Raw genomic sequence first — 14089 nt, 5'->3', positions numbered from 1 at the left:
TATAATGGTGCTAGAGTCCTATCACTGTCTATTCTTTCCCCACCACCATGCACCAGACTTGGAAGACCTATACGTCCATCTCTCCTCCATAGCTGACAGCTCTGGTTGATGACCACCAACCAGTTTTATATTTTTTTCAAATCAAGCTGTGTTGTTACTTTCTTTCTCTCTGAGTGACTATTTGTTAACTGGTGAAGAAAATTGCCATCACAGGGGTTTTTTTTAGAAAACTCTTAGGTATAATTTCAAAAGGCTCCATATACCTCTGTAGTAGCTCGGTTGGAGAGAATAAAGGACTCTGCCCTTAGTAGAGTTCAGAAGTGGGCAACTGTATAAATGCAGTAAGTTTCCATTGCTGGTTTCCAGCCTTGAAGATCATCAATCAAGCATGCAGTTCACGTGAGCTGATGTGTCTGAGACTTGGCTCAGTAGCTGCAATTCTAATAGCTAGCGTCTCAGTCTAGTGTTTGTTAGAGGCAATAGGAGTTTGTTCATTTACTTCAGTAGAAACTGAATTGGAGCCTATACTACCAGTGCATGTGTACTCACAGGTAGATAAAGTATGCATGTGTCTAGGATTTTGTCTCCCAAGAGCTGAATGCATGTGCATATAGTGTGCACTTTATGTTAAGATTAAATAATCATGTCAGTATTTTAGAGGACATACATGCTGATTCTCCTCCCACTTCCAACAGGTTTACATTAATTTGTCATACGTCAACTTCCAGGCAGGTACTGCTAATTTACCTCAGTATAAGTGAAAGAAGAACTACTGTTAGCTGAGAAAACATACAAAAAGTGCAATTCAAAGAACCAAGTATTTATGTAAACAGCTCTATATCTCTTTTATTAAGTACTGCTATGTACGAAAGCATAACCCCTGATCAACTCAGACCAAAACATCTTTCATATCAGCAACAAAAGAGATTTTTTTTCATTGCTTCCGTTAGTGGAAAATTTATGCTGCAGGCTCAATAAAGCCTGCACAATTTTTCAGAAGTTATTAGGAGTGAAATTTCGTAACAAAAACTGAAACTATTCTATGAATGCACAGACTGGAAGTGCACAATACAATCACAGTTCAGCAAATGATGCATAGACCAATTTTAACCTGAGCAGTTGTGATTTCATGGACCTTGAAGATAGTGGATATAAGTCTGCATTTCTTTATGCATTTCTTAAGGTACAAATGTTATTTCACCTGAGTTATTCATTACACTTCAAGTAATATCTGATGGACTATGGTACCCAAATATGCTTTTTAGTGAAAGAATATGGAAGTCTGCATTAGGACACCAGTTCAGGAAACCACGGAAACATGTGCTAAAATTTTACTGACTCAAATGAGATTCAAGCAAGTACTTACATATTTTGCTGATTCAGGGCCCAAAAGTTTATAAGCCAGATTTTAAAAATAGCTATGCAACACTCCCGGTTCCAAATCTGAATAAGGGACTGGATCACAAGAGCTCAGCTTTCAAATAAAAAGTTCTTATGCTCCAGCAGTTACACAATCAGTCTGTCCTTTGACTTCTATCTGACCTTCACTATAAATATATAACACATGGAAAGCTATTTGAATTTCTGGCAATGATGGGAAAGAGTGTTGCTTAGGACAGGAAACATGAGGCTTCAAACCTTCATTTAGCCCAGTATGCGCTTCCATTGAATCCCATTAGCTTCATCTGTGTTCCACCCACACACAGCTCATTGCAGAATCAGGTCCTCAGTTTTAATGAATGAGACAGACATGCTATCCTTGAAACTGCAACCATCATGACCTATTTGTGAGTTAAGTTTTCCATTATAAACTAGGCCTACTTAACAAGTTTTCAGCTTGAAGGTGAAGGTTTTCTCCCCCTTTCATTTTGAAACTTTTAGTCAGTTAAGCCATTTGTGATTTATGGAATTCGAGCAGATTTATGGGCTGGTCATAGTCCGTTTTTTGCCAAGTTTTCCAGCAAATAAAAAGCATCTTAATATTTTAAAGCAAAAACCCCCCTCAGATGATTAATGTCTGTTGGGGAAGGAACACTGTGTGGTTTAATTTTGTAAATATCCATGGTTATAAAAAAGAAAAGTTTTGGAAATTAACCTCTATGCAAAGATACTATAGCACACAGAGAACACATTAAACCCTCATGAATTAGAAGAGAAAATGACATAAAATTTAGCATATAAACAATGCAAGCCTGTTATAAGGCAAGCAATGAGTAAATGCCCTTGTGATGTAAATGTGAGTCGGCAGGGAAAACGTTCGAAGGTGAGGAAAGGGTAAACAATGCCAGTGCAGTGTAAAGGATGCTGTACAGACAGAATGTGTTAGTCTGAATATTAAATCTGGTATGTGAACACTGTACTTGAAGTGATTCCTATATTACAGGGCGTTATGCTGTCATATGTCATCCTGACTCCCTTTTCTGCTTATGTTTACCACACACATTAAATATTCAACTTCTGCTTCTCACTGATGCATGCAGTAATGCTGCCTTGTGTGGTGCTTCTTGTCTTTTCCTGCTATGACACATTAGCTAACCTTACTGTCTTTACATCATAACATTTTTGCACGTTAACTTATGACACATATTAAAGATTGTTTCTTGCAATGTCCTTTTTATATTGCTGGTTAAATGGAGAGTATAGACGACAACTAGTAAAAAATAGCAAAGGATATTAAAAGGCTGTTCTGCTTTGAAAAGGGACTGTAAAAATGGTATTGTGACATTTCCAATGACTTCCAGAGCAGGACTGCTCTGTTAGCAAATCTAAAGATGTTTTATCTTACTGAACACTCAACCTGGAACAGGAACAAAGCTGAGTTCTTTCTGGCTCACACATCATTAACAATAAAGGTTCTGCAATCTTATGTGGTTTACAGTTCTATGGATGATGTGAAAATGAAGAGAATCCAGCCCCCCCACCTCCACTTTGTCTTTGCTGGGCTAACAAAAATAGTAAAACTTACGTAAGTCAATGGAATAAGAAAATAGGACTTTCTCAGCCAGACTGCATTAATTTTACACGTCTGATAGTACTTTACTTTGCAAATAATTACAGTCATCGGTAGGACTCCTAATATAGTAAGGGATGTAGCACAGGTGTGGTAGAGTCACGTTGTGTCCATGACCTGAAGAAGAATGTCTTGCATCCAAAACCTTGTCTAACTTTATTCTGATCATGCACTTGGTCCAATAAAAGATATTACTCTCAAAAAAATCCTTGCTTAAAATCAGTCCTTGGCATTTGGCTGTCAGCACACTAACTACATTTATCTTGCTGCACCCAATGAGGTTGGGAGGTAAACAGTGTTATCACATTATTCCAACCCCAAACATTCAAGTGTCATGAGTCAGGCTACCAAAATCCTGAGACTGGCTTTAAAAGCATATTTGAAATGAATAATAATCAGGGACTTTATTTATGTATGTATTTATTTATTATTTCTTTTTACTTCCTGGATTTTTTTTGGCCGGGGGGGGGAAGGTGTGTTGGTCTTTAGGTTTGAAGTTTTCAAGTTTTCCTTATAATGAGGAAAGCAAGAAAAATACTACTTTTAAAGCAAAAGCTTGTTCTGGAATTGAATAAAAGCCAACAAAGATCAGAAGACTCATGGCTGGTGTTGGCAACAGCATTATCCTCATTTTTATGGATTAAGAAATTCAGGTAGAGTAGTTAAGATCAACAGGATTCAGTGTTATAATACAGGAGTAGAAGTCAAGGAAATTCTTGGCACCTCTTTCAATTCTATCCTACTTTCTTGAGGTGCATGCGCTCATATCACATAAATCAAAGCAATTTCCTAGAGAGCTAAATCCATAAAGCAAGCTCAGCTTTCCAGTGCTGCATCTCTTACTACTCGGAATAATTTCTTTGCTGTTTTGAAGACTAGAACATTTCCTTTTTCTTTCTAAATGAAAGCTGAAAAGCCGTAAAATTTTACTGGGGCCCTGGGACAAAAACAGGTACAAAATACTGCTTTATAGCTGGCTGAATTTGAAAACATCCCTAATTTGAGCAGGCCTATATTTATCAAAATAGTGCATTATATCTCTTGTTAGGACAGAAAATTTCATCTCCTGGTCTCCCAACAACATGCTATAGGACAGGACCGAAGGGCAGAGGAGCAGAAGGCAAAATGAACACAGGAAAGATGATGTAGTTGTTATATTCCTAATGTCTATGTCTTTCAGTTGGTACGATAATTACCCATGAATAACAGCATAAGTATGAATATGCAAAGAGAGAAATAATAAATTATTTATGAGACCACCAGCATTAATTATTGTAATTAAGTATCATTAGATACATTCATATTACTAACACTTGCAGTTAATGAATATGTTAACTAATCACTGAGGGGCAGATTCAATCAAAATTCCAAGCTTCCACACTATGGAAGCCTGACAGAGTTTTTATTGAATTTGAATTCAATATTGAACGTATTTTACATGCTTATTAGTGTATTTTTAATGACACTTAATGTGAGGTGTAACCTTGCAGCATGTGCCACTTGTCCATTTGCCCAGGAGGGAGCAGTGGTACCAGATGGAAGAAGATAAGAAAGCAGAAATGGCATGTGCAGATGAAGGGAGCTATAGTTAAATTAAAGCAGAATTTTAAGTCTGTATTGTGAGTCGAATCACCGCTTCGGTATTATAAATAAAACAAGGGAAAGTACACTTTAGGGTGCATCTACATGTCATCATACGGCATGTTACGGTGATGTAGTGATCATGTGATAAGCAGCTACTTTGCTGTGGTGGCATGCTCCACAGCACAATAACCACCTGTACTGAGCCATGCCTTAGTCCTTCCAAAAGGAAGTACTAAAGCATGGCGCTGTAGCAACATCACCGTACAGCAACATGTAGGTACAACCTTGGGGAGTAAGTACTATCTGAAAGTATAGTCCACCTTAATGTCCAGGGAAACTTTTTTGAGTACAATCTAATCCAGTAATTCTCAGCGAGGATGTGGGGACACCCTGGGGTGTCGTACGATCCTTTAAAGAGTGCAAAAGGAAGTGTGAGCAGATAAGAGCAGGCTTAGGCTCCAGGTGTGAGGAGATAAATGAATAAAGACAGGCTTAGGTTTTCCCTGCCTGGCTGCTCCTGCCTGCCTGGCCCACCTGACTGGTAGGGGTGTGCAAAATGGGCCCTATATGATTTGGATTCAGATTTGGCCCAAATCAGGAACAGTGATTCAATTAGTTGATTCAGATCATTGTCCCTGATTCATTTGGTCAAATCTGAATCTAAAGATTCAATGCTGATTCGGAGAATTAGTGACGTGGCCATAAACACAGCTTTAAATGTTTTCTCTACATAACTCAAGGTACCAGGTGCAGCTTCTGAACACTGTGATGCTGGATGGATGGAGTGTCTCACAGGAGTGCGAGGGGCCTCCTGCATGCTTAGCGGCGAACCCGGAAGTGGACCTGGAAGTACTTCCGGTCCACTTCTGGGTCCACCGGGGAGTGTGCTGGGGGTCCCCCCTGCACCAGAGCCAGGCTCGGTGATCAGCCACGGGGGACCCCCAGGTGCCCCCCCAGACCCAGAAGGCACCAGTTGCTGAGCTGGGGGGAAATGCCGGGGGGGAGGGGTGCGGAGCTGTGCACTCCTTGGCAGACCCAGAAGTGGACTGGAAGTGCTTCTGGTCCACTTCTGGATCTGCTGCCAAGCACACTGGAGAACTGCGCCCCCCACCCCATGCTCCTGTGGGACACTCCATCTATCCCAGCCTCGCAGCATTCACCTAGTACCTTGAGGTATGTAGAAAAGACATTTAAAGCGGTCTCTGTGTCCAAATCACTGAATCTTTCCAAATTAATTCAGAGAGTTCTGATTCAATTCAGAGAGACTAAAGGGTCTCCTCATTTGATTCAGATTCAGAGATTCGGCTACTGAATCAGGCCCAATCTCCACCAGATTGAATCAGCAACCAAAGCTGCACACAGCCTTACTGACCGGCCCCTCTGCAAGGAGATAAGCATTGTAATAAATAAACTATTTAAAATGGGGTGCGCTCATTTCAGAAACATTATAGAGGGTATCTTGAATCCAGTGAAGGGTGCCATGAATCTAAAAGACTGAGAACTACTGATCTATACTTTAAGCTGGTCAGAACAAGAACCATGTTTAACTTTGAGTATATAGGGCCCCTAAAACTGTGTGCTTCTGATCTTAATGGAACCTTTGGGCAGTGGAGCCACGGCAGGTAGCAGTTTACACCTGCCTTATTCAAAGTGTTTGGTAGTCTATTTCTGATAATTTGTTGCTAAATACTATGCTGCCACTGTAATAACCCCTGCATTTTAGGCTATAGCTGTTCTATCAAAACTGATGCTTTTGTAATCTGTTCTTGACTTAGAAATCTTAAACAATTTTTCAGTGCAACGAGCAAGACTGTACATATTTTTATGATGAGGCATGGAATCTACACGTGAAATGCCAAGTGCACGTGCTAAAAATTGAAAGGGTGGGATTAAGCAACCTCAGGCATAAAACATTCACCTGGATTTCAAGACTGTAGGAAAAACACCTGCAATCAAATGGTTTTGTACCAAGCTTATGAGGCTTGGAGCAAGATAATTTTTTCTCTTACATTTCCTACTGCATTATCCTCCTATTGTTGATATACAGAGGATTTGATGCAGGGTATTTTTTTTTAAGCTAAAGAGTATTGGGGTAAGGGTTTATGAGGGCATTCAAAGTTCACCCAAGATATTTTTAAAATGTGCAAAACCGCATGGTCCTCAGTAATTAAAATCATGAGAGATGATGCTATCAGAATTGGAGACTGCATACTGGCATATCAGGTGTCTACTTCCCCACTCCGTAAGAGGTGGCTGTTCCCCTTGGGGCAGTACCAGGCATGCCCCATGAACTTAACACATGGAGAGGAAATGCTGAAACTTTAAGAAAGATTTCCAGGGGTCTGTCAGGAACTGAAAGTAAATAGGGGTTAACAAAGTAATTAAACAGGTTTTAAAATATCTGGCTAAAAATTACTTCCTTTACTCAGGTTTTAGTGTCTGAGGATATCATAATTTCAGTAACTCTCAGTCACCATGCATTGTTCCAGGGTAAATGAAATCTGAATTTCTAAAAACAAGCAAAAGAAAAGGGGGGAGGGAATCTTTTTCTTTTTTCCTTTTTTTCTGCAAAACCTTTCAGAAAAAGCAGAAGCCTAATTTTTACAAAAATCATTTGCAAGCCACCTTAAGTTGTCTGAATTCAGTGCAGTCTCCACCGAAACCTTCTGCCATTCTTTCCCAGCTTAAAATATCTTCATTTGAATCCCTGCTTTTTAATAAAACAATAATTTCAAAGTAAAGTGAGTCCATACATTAGTAAAGAATGTGGATATTTTTAGTGTTTACATACAACCTGCAGTTGCTATAAAGAATAGCGATTATTGGATACTATTATATTAAGCGGCATAAGCTGTTTTCTATTTTTCTTCTGCTTTTTCAGCACCCATGCCTATTTTGCTTACAGCTATACACTAAAACCTAGCAAACTTCTGTATTCTCCTTCTAGCATTGGAAACTGGGGGAAGAGCAAGGTTCAGGTTTAAACAGAGAAGTCCCAAGTGAGTCCATTTACTGATGACATTTGGTAAAATCAAAATAGCAGGCACCTAATATATTCTGGAATAAGAAATAAAGGACTCTTGTCCACAGGGAGAAACTAATGCTCCTCTCATGAGAAAGCATCAGTCTGCTGAAATACGTAAGGGGCCATATATATTATCAGATACCACACAGGGCAGGAAAGCTGGGTTAAGTACAGACATTCAAAAAGCCTGAGTGTGAATCAATTCAATCTTTGCAGGTTAGTCTAATCTACGTAGATTGAACCAAGAGCCCAGTGAACAGACATTCACTTTTGATTCCAGAAATGTGGCCACATGCCTGCAGTGGCTCAGGCTGGAAGCTGGGGGACACTAGAGCGAGACTTCCCTTTCCCTTCAGCAGTAGCCAGAAGGCTGGAGGGAAGCTGAGCTGAAGTGGAGCATGGCCAGGCCCCAGAAGGCTGACTGGGGCAGGGTTTAAACCCCCACCTTAGCCTGCACAGTCCCTAGTTGAGGTGTACCTAGAAGGGGAAGGGGGAAGCAGCCCCTGACAGGTATTCCCCCCCAACCTCACCACTTGAGTGGTGGGAAGCATGGCCAGATGCTGGCCCCAGCTGCAGCCTAAGGTGAAGTGGGGAGGAAGGGGGGTTAAAATTCCCTGCTCCCTCCCCTCTCCTACCTGCATGGGTAGGGGTCCTGTGCCAGTGGGAGATGGGAGGGAGGGTGGGATTGAGGCCTCAGGCTGCTGCTTGGGCTGGTCACAGCCCCTGCTACTCAAGTGGCAGATTGGGGAAATGGCCTGACAGGGGTTGCTATGACCCTCCTTAGCAGACCCTGCTGGGGTCTCATGCCAGTGGGAGAGGGGAGGAAGCAGGGGAATTAACTCCCCTCCCTCCTCCCTTCACCACAGGCTGCCACCAGGCCTGGCATCTGGCAATGAACCCTGCCTCTTGAGCAGCGAGTGGGGGGAAATGCCTGACAGGGGCTGCTCTACCCCCTCCAGGCAGACCAAGCTGTATCACCAGCCACATTTCCCACCCTTACCTCCTTATCAGCCAGCCCTCACTGCTCCAGCTAGAGAGCAGAGAGGTGGGGTCAACCTGCTCTGCTCAAGCAGGCAGCCCAGCCCAGCCAAGGGCTGCAAAGCATCCTGGGATGCTGGGGGACTGTGATTTAACTTGAACAAGGAAGGGGGCTGGGACAGAAGTTCTATAAATCTGTTTGACCTAAATCGGTTAAGTCTGATATTACATTCAATCAGGTTTATCTTAAACCAGTTTGGGCCATTTTGAAACTGGTTTACGTGCACTGAACTTCTGTTTTGTTACAGGTTTAAACCAGCTTCTAATCACCTAAACCAGTTTATGTGTAACTTTTTTTCCTAAACCTGCAGTCTAAGTTTTTGGATAATATACTTGTGAAGTGTAAGTATTCAAAAGTCATGGTATACTTAAAACAACTGAAAACAGTTATTAACATAAAAATGAGAAATAGTAAACATAAAGAGACATAGACAAGAGATTTATTTTGTATATAACGACAGGAAAGCGATGTACACACACAAGGTAGTCAAGAATACAGAAGTACAAAGAGGAAAAGAGCAGCATTTCTGAAATCAGGAGATGTTTCATGATGACAAGGCGTTAGATGAAGGAAAGAAGTCATTTACAATCACAGTGGGTAAAGTGGTATTTGTGATATGTATACAGATGAAAAGAGCCTGAATTGCTTCTCTACTCTTAGAATATTTCAAATGAGTAACTTTTTATATAACACAATATATATAAAATATAAACCAGATACTATATATACATATGAACTTAAATTTCAAGCCTCTAGATTTGATGAAATAGTTTGAGATCTCTATGCATATATATATAGTCTTTGGTTTTCATTTCTTTTTAATTTCATGCATGTACATACAGTATACCAGGAACCCTGATATTAAACACATTGCTGTCCACATTCCCAGCCACTAATGCCAATCTGAAATGAATGATCTGAGATGGTTTTGCAACATACTGTTCCTGGGTGAGTTTCTGCAGTCCACCTTTATTCCAAAAACCATAATCATGCATCAACTCCCATTGACTTAAATGGACTTTGAGGTAGAGCTAGTGAGTAAATCAAAATAGTCCCATGTAAAATTTTGAATAAAAGTATTTGTTTATTTTTTTTCATTGAGATTTGCAGCTTTCCCACTGGGAATTTCAAGCTTCAAGTTGTTTTCAAAGCAATATTTTGAAATTCTATGAAAATTTTTATTTCATCTCTAAATCTTAGGGTGGATTGTTTTTCTTGGTTTTTTTAATGTGAAAATAAAGCAACATTTTACATTCAAATGAAATGAAGACTAGTTTTGTTTTGAAATTCAAAATAAAATATTTCATTTTTGCTTTTTCAATTTCAAATTGCTAAAGTATTTTCTATTTAAATGTGACCAAGTAAACATTTTCATTTTACCTTTTTTGCAGAAAAATCAAATATTTTCCAATGAAAAAAATTGATTTCAATTAAATGAGACTTTTCAGTAAGTTCCACACAAAAATATGGACTAGTTTGAATTAATGCACATGCCTAAATATTTTCCTGAATCAATGTTACGTGGTATAGAAGGGGTTTAAGCATAAATATAATACCATTTTTTGAATATTTGCTAGCTTTCATAGTTGAAACTGGCTGAAAGTTTGTAATCACAGTCATGTTCTACAGCCAGTCTTTGATTATCCAAAGTATTCTATTTTGAAGTGAAATAATATTCCTAGGAGGACATATAATATATTTATATCCTTCATAATCCTACAATAAATTAATCCCTAATAATAGAACATACATCGATACATTGTTTTCACAGACATATGACTTATTTAAAAAAAACAGAGGAAGGGAATGAAACTTCTAGTTGGGCGTTGTATTTTTACAAATGATTAACAACAAAATATGTCAAGCCTTCTCCAGGAAAATAAAGATAACAAATCAATTTTCTTGGTGTAATGCAGTTATTATAAAGCAATTATTACACTTATGTTTTCAGACCAAGGCAGCTCCTTGAGACATTAACTTGTTGCACATCACAGGGACACAACAGCATATTGTATGCACATATATAAAAAAGGACTTTGTTTCTGCATTTATGCAAAAATATGAATAAACTATTTTCAGTGACCCTATTTTTGCTTCAAATATACCCTGAATGCCATTCATATAAAGAGTTGATTTGGTGGGAGAATACGATAAAACATTTGTGTCACAGCAGTGACAAATAAAACCAAAAAGGCCAAATTCTCATTTAATGAAGGCTGCTTTATGCAACCATGGCATAAGGCCTTTTATACACAGTCATAGCTTTATAAAGTGAACTTGGTGTAAATAAGAATCACATCTCAGTAAGTCTAATCTGTAGCTTAATGAGTTGAGCTGAAGAAGAGGACTCGGGTTTGGGAAAGGGAAAATTGTTGGATGTTATACCACTGGGACTACAAATAGAAGTAAAGGCCAGTTAGTAATTACACTCACAAACCATAACTTAAGGAGACTACACTGGACTGCACCTCCACTAACGTAACATGAATAATAATGAGCAGAGAGAGGTAGTTAGCTGTGTTAGTCTGAAGTCAGGCAGAAGTCAGGGTAGAGATGCACCTTATACTCCTGTTACAGAAATGACAAAAGAATCCCTCTGGTTGTCACCTACAGCCCCCAGCCTGACCATCTTGGACACATCATTAATGACCTCCACCCCTCCTGGAAAATGGTGATTATCTCAAGGACAAGCCTCTCCTGACTTACAGATGGCCTTCTAACCTCAAGCAGTCTCTCTCAAACAACAGGCTACCTCACTAAGGAACCAGGCCTTACAATGGACCCCGATGTAAGCTGTGCCCACACATCTATACAAATAATATCATCACAGTATCAAATAACATGGAGTAGAACATCCAAGGTTCATTCACCTGCACCTCTACCAATACCAGAAATGCCATCACCTGCTTATATCACCTGCTTACATGCATCACCTCTCTGCTGTCTACATTGGACAGGCAGGGCAACTCTTACATGCAAGAATGAGGAGATACCAGTCTGACAAAAACACGAAAAGCCGGTAGAAGAAAACTTGAACCTTCTTCAACTTTTCATTTCTCACTTCAGAGAGGCTGTTCTTGAGCAACAGAACTTCATAAGCTGACTCAAATGTGACACTTAGGAACAAGAATTCATCCACAGAAGGATTAGATTAAATATGGTTTAAATGGGGACAATGAATTCTTATCTCATTACCTGGATTAACTTGTATGACCCCCTTTCTCCTATGCATTTATTACTTGTTTAAGACCTCTTCCAGGTCTTTTCTCCACTCCTCTCCCTCCCTTCCCTGTCTTTTGTATTGAAATCATTTTCTGTAGTTGATAGACTGCTCTGTGCGTGTCCTTTCACAGTATCTGATGAAATGAGCATTGGCTTATGAAAATTTATGCATCTCTGATTTGGTTAGTCTGTTTGGTTCATCTCTACCCTGCCTCTGCCTGAATTATAATGCTCCAATAGAATATTACACGAATCCTGAGTAACTGTGACATACGTAAAAAAACTTGTTTTAAATGAGAAAAAATCATAAGTATATCGTGATAGATTATTCCAGATTCAACAGTGCACTTAAGTATACAGGAAAACACTCGCTATTCGTGGGTTTGGCATTCACAGCTTCAAATATTCATGAATGGTGAACCTGCATTTTAAATGCACTTTATACACTTACAGGAGCTTCTTGGGAGTTCTGTGCTTGCTGCCGCGGGGCTCCTGCCGCCACTGAAACCGTGGTCTCCCCCCAGCCACCGGGGGCACTGCGTTCATGAACACCGGCTGCATTCATGAATGCAGTGCCTTATTTGTGGATTTCGCCATTCACGGGGATCATAAGAATGTATCCCCTGCACGTGGCGAGGGTCGCCTGTATACCTAAATTTTAACATATACTTAAGTGCAGTTGATTTCCATTTACTCGTGCTCTCAGACACATATACATGTCCAGCTTCTTTGCTAAACCCATCCCATTATGTGATGTTGAAAAATGTTGTGTAATTTGTTGCCTTGATGAATGAAAATTAATTTCAGTTTATTAGGGATTCATCCATTAAGTGAAAAATACCTGTAAGTATTTCTCTTTTCCCTGTGTTATTTGTTGCAATAGTAGCACCACATTCAAGGATACCATAAATTTACTTAAAATGTCAACAATTTTGTAATGAACAAAAATTGAAATCTGATGTCTTGAATATTCATTAAAACTAATACTTTGAAGTAATTTTGTATATTAATTTTCAGCACAACTGCATTTTATTTCAATCTATTGAATTTTATTGGAGATTGATAGTTGTATCGGCCAATCCTGCTACCAGCGAAGTCAACAAAAATATTCAGAGCTGGCCTTAGGGGTGGGCAACGTGGGTGACCCCTCAGTGTGCTATGGTCAGGGGAGTGGGAAACACATGCACACACACACAAACACATGCACACGTGTGAGCAGCACACACTCACAGTAGTGCTTTCCCCCATCCCACCCCAGCTGATCCCTGCCCCAGGCAGAAGGAGCAGTGCCCAGTCCAACCCACCCCCCTGCCTCTAGCTGCTGCTCAGAAGAAGCCAGGCTGGGCACAGCACGTGTGGGCAGGGTGGCACCTGCTCCAGCCTTCCTTACTCCCACACAGCAGCAACGGTGCCAGCCTGCCCTCCTGTTCACCTGCCTGGTGCACCATGACACTCTACCTCCCTGCCAGACTGTGCTCTGCACCTCTGCACCCCTGCCTCTGCCTGCAGAAGCACTGGTGACCTGGGGGGGAAGGGACATCAAAATATACGTTTGCCCAGGGCACCATTTCCCCTAAGGCCACCTCTGAGAATTTTGTTTCTGATTCTAACAGGAGCATGATTGGACTCAGTATTTCCAGTGATGGCTAATTCAAGGTAATATCTTACTACCTACTGAGTCTACCTTCAATGAACCAAATTTTTGAATCATTATTGGTTGATAATATGGTGCATTATATGAGAGTAATAAAATGCTTATATTTTAAGTGTAAAATCCTGGCCTTCCTAAAGGCATTAGCATCCATGGATTTTACCACAGGTTCTTATCTTTTGTTGTCATAGGCTACTCTGATCCATTATAGTGAAGGACTCTGGGAGAACATACAAAATATAATACCTCAATGAAAATAAGGTGAGACATTGTTTCAGGTCTGGTAGCAGCTGTCCAAAATAGAGCAGAGACCAAAGCAGAAAGTGCTTCATGAACAAGGTCTGCATGTTTATGCTGGGGCCTTGTTATCTCTCATGTTTATGTTGAATAATAGAAATCAATATGATGCTAGTTGGAAAATTTACTTCTGCATTCAAAGCCAGAATTGAAGAATTATTTAAATACAACAACATGTTTTGCTTAAATTAAAAAAATTAGAAAATAATGTTTAAAGCTGTATTTTTATTGCTTCTCTGAGTCCTAAATTAGTTTACTGTT

General features: G+C 39.8%; 1 protein-coding gene across 1 annotated transcript in view; it reads right to left on the bottom strand.

The window, feature by feature from the left end:
- CRB1 (crumbs cell polarity complex component 1) overlaps positions 1 to 14089 on the bottom strand; it is a 200911-nt gene that overhangs the window by 19598 nt on the left and 167224 nt on the right. The window lies entirely within an intron of this gene.

Source organism: Crocodylus siamensis, chromosome 5 (assembly GCF_052110815.1).
Source record: "Crocodylus siamensis isolate JL-2025a chromosome 5, ASM5211081v1, whole genome shotgun sequence".
In the NCBI taxonomy this organism is placed as follows: Eukaryota; Metazoa; Chordata; order Crocodylia; family Crocodylidae; genus Crocodylus; species Crocodylus siamensis.
Note: the sequence above shows the minus strand (reverse complement) of the source record. Positions and strands in the feature narration are given on the sequence as shown.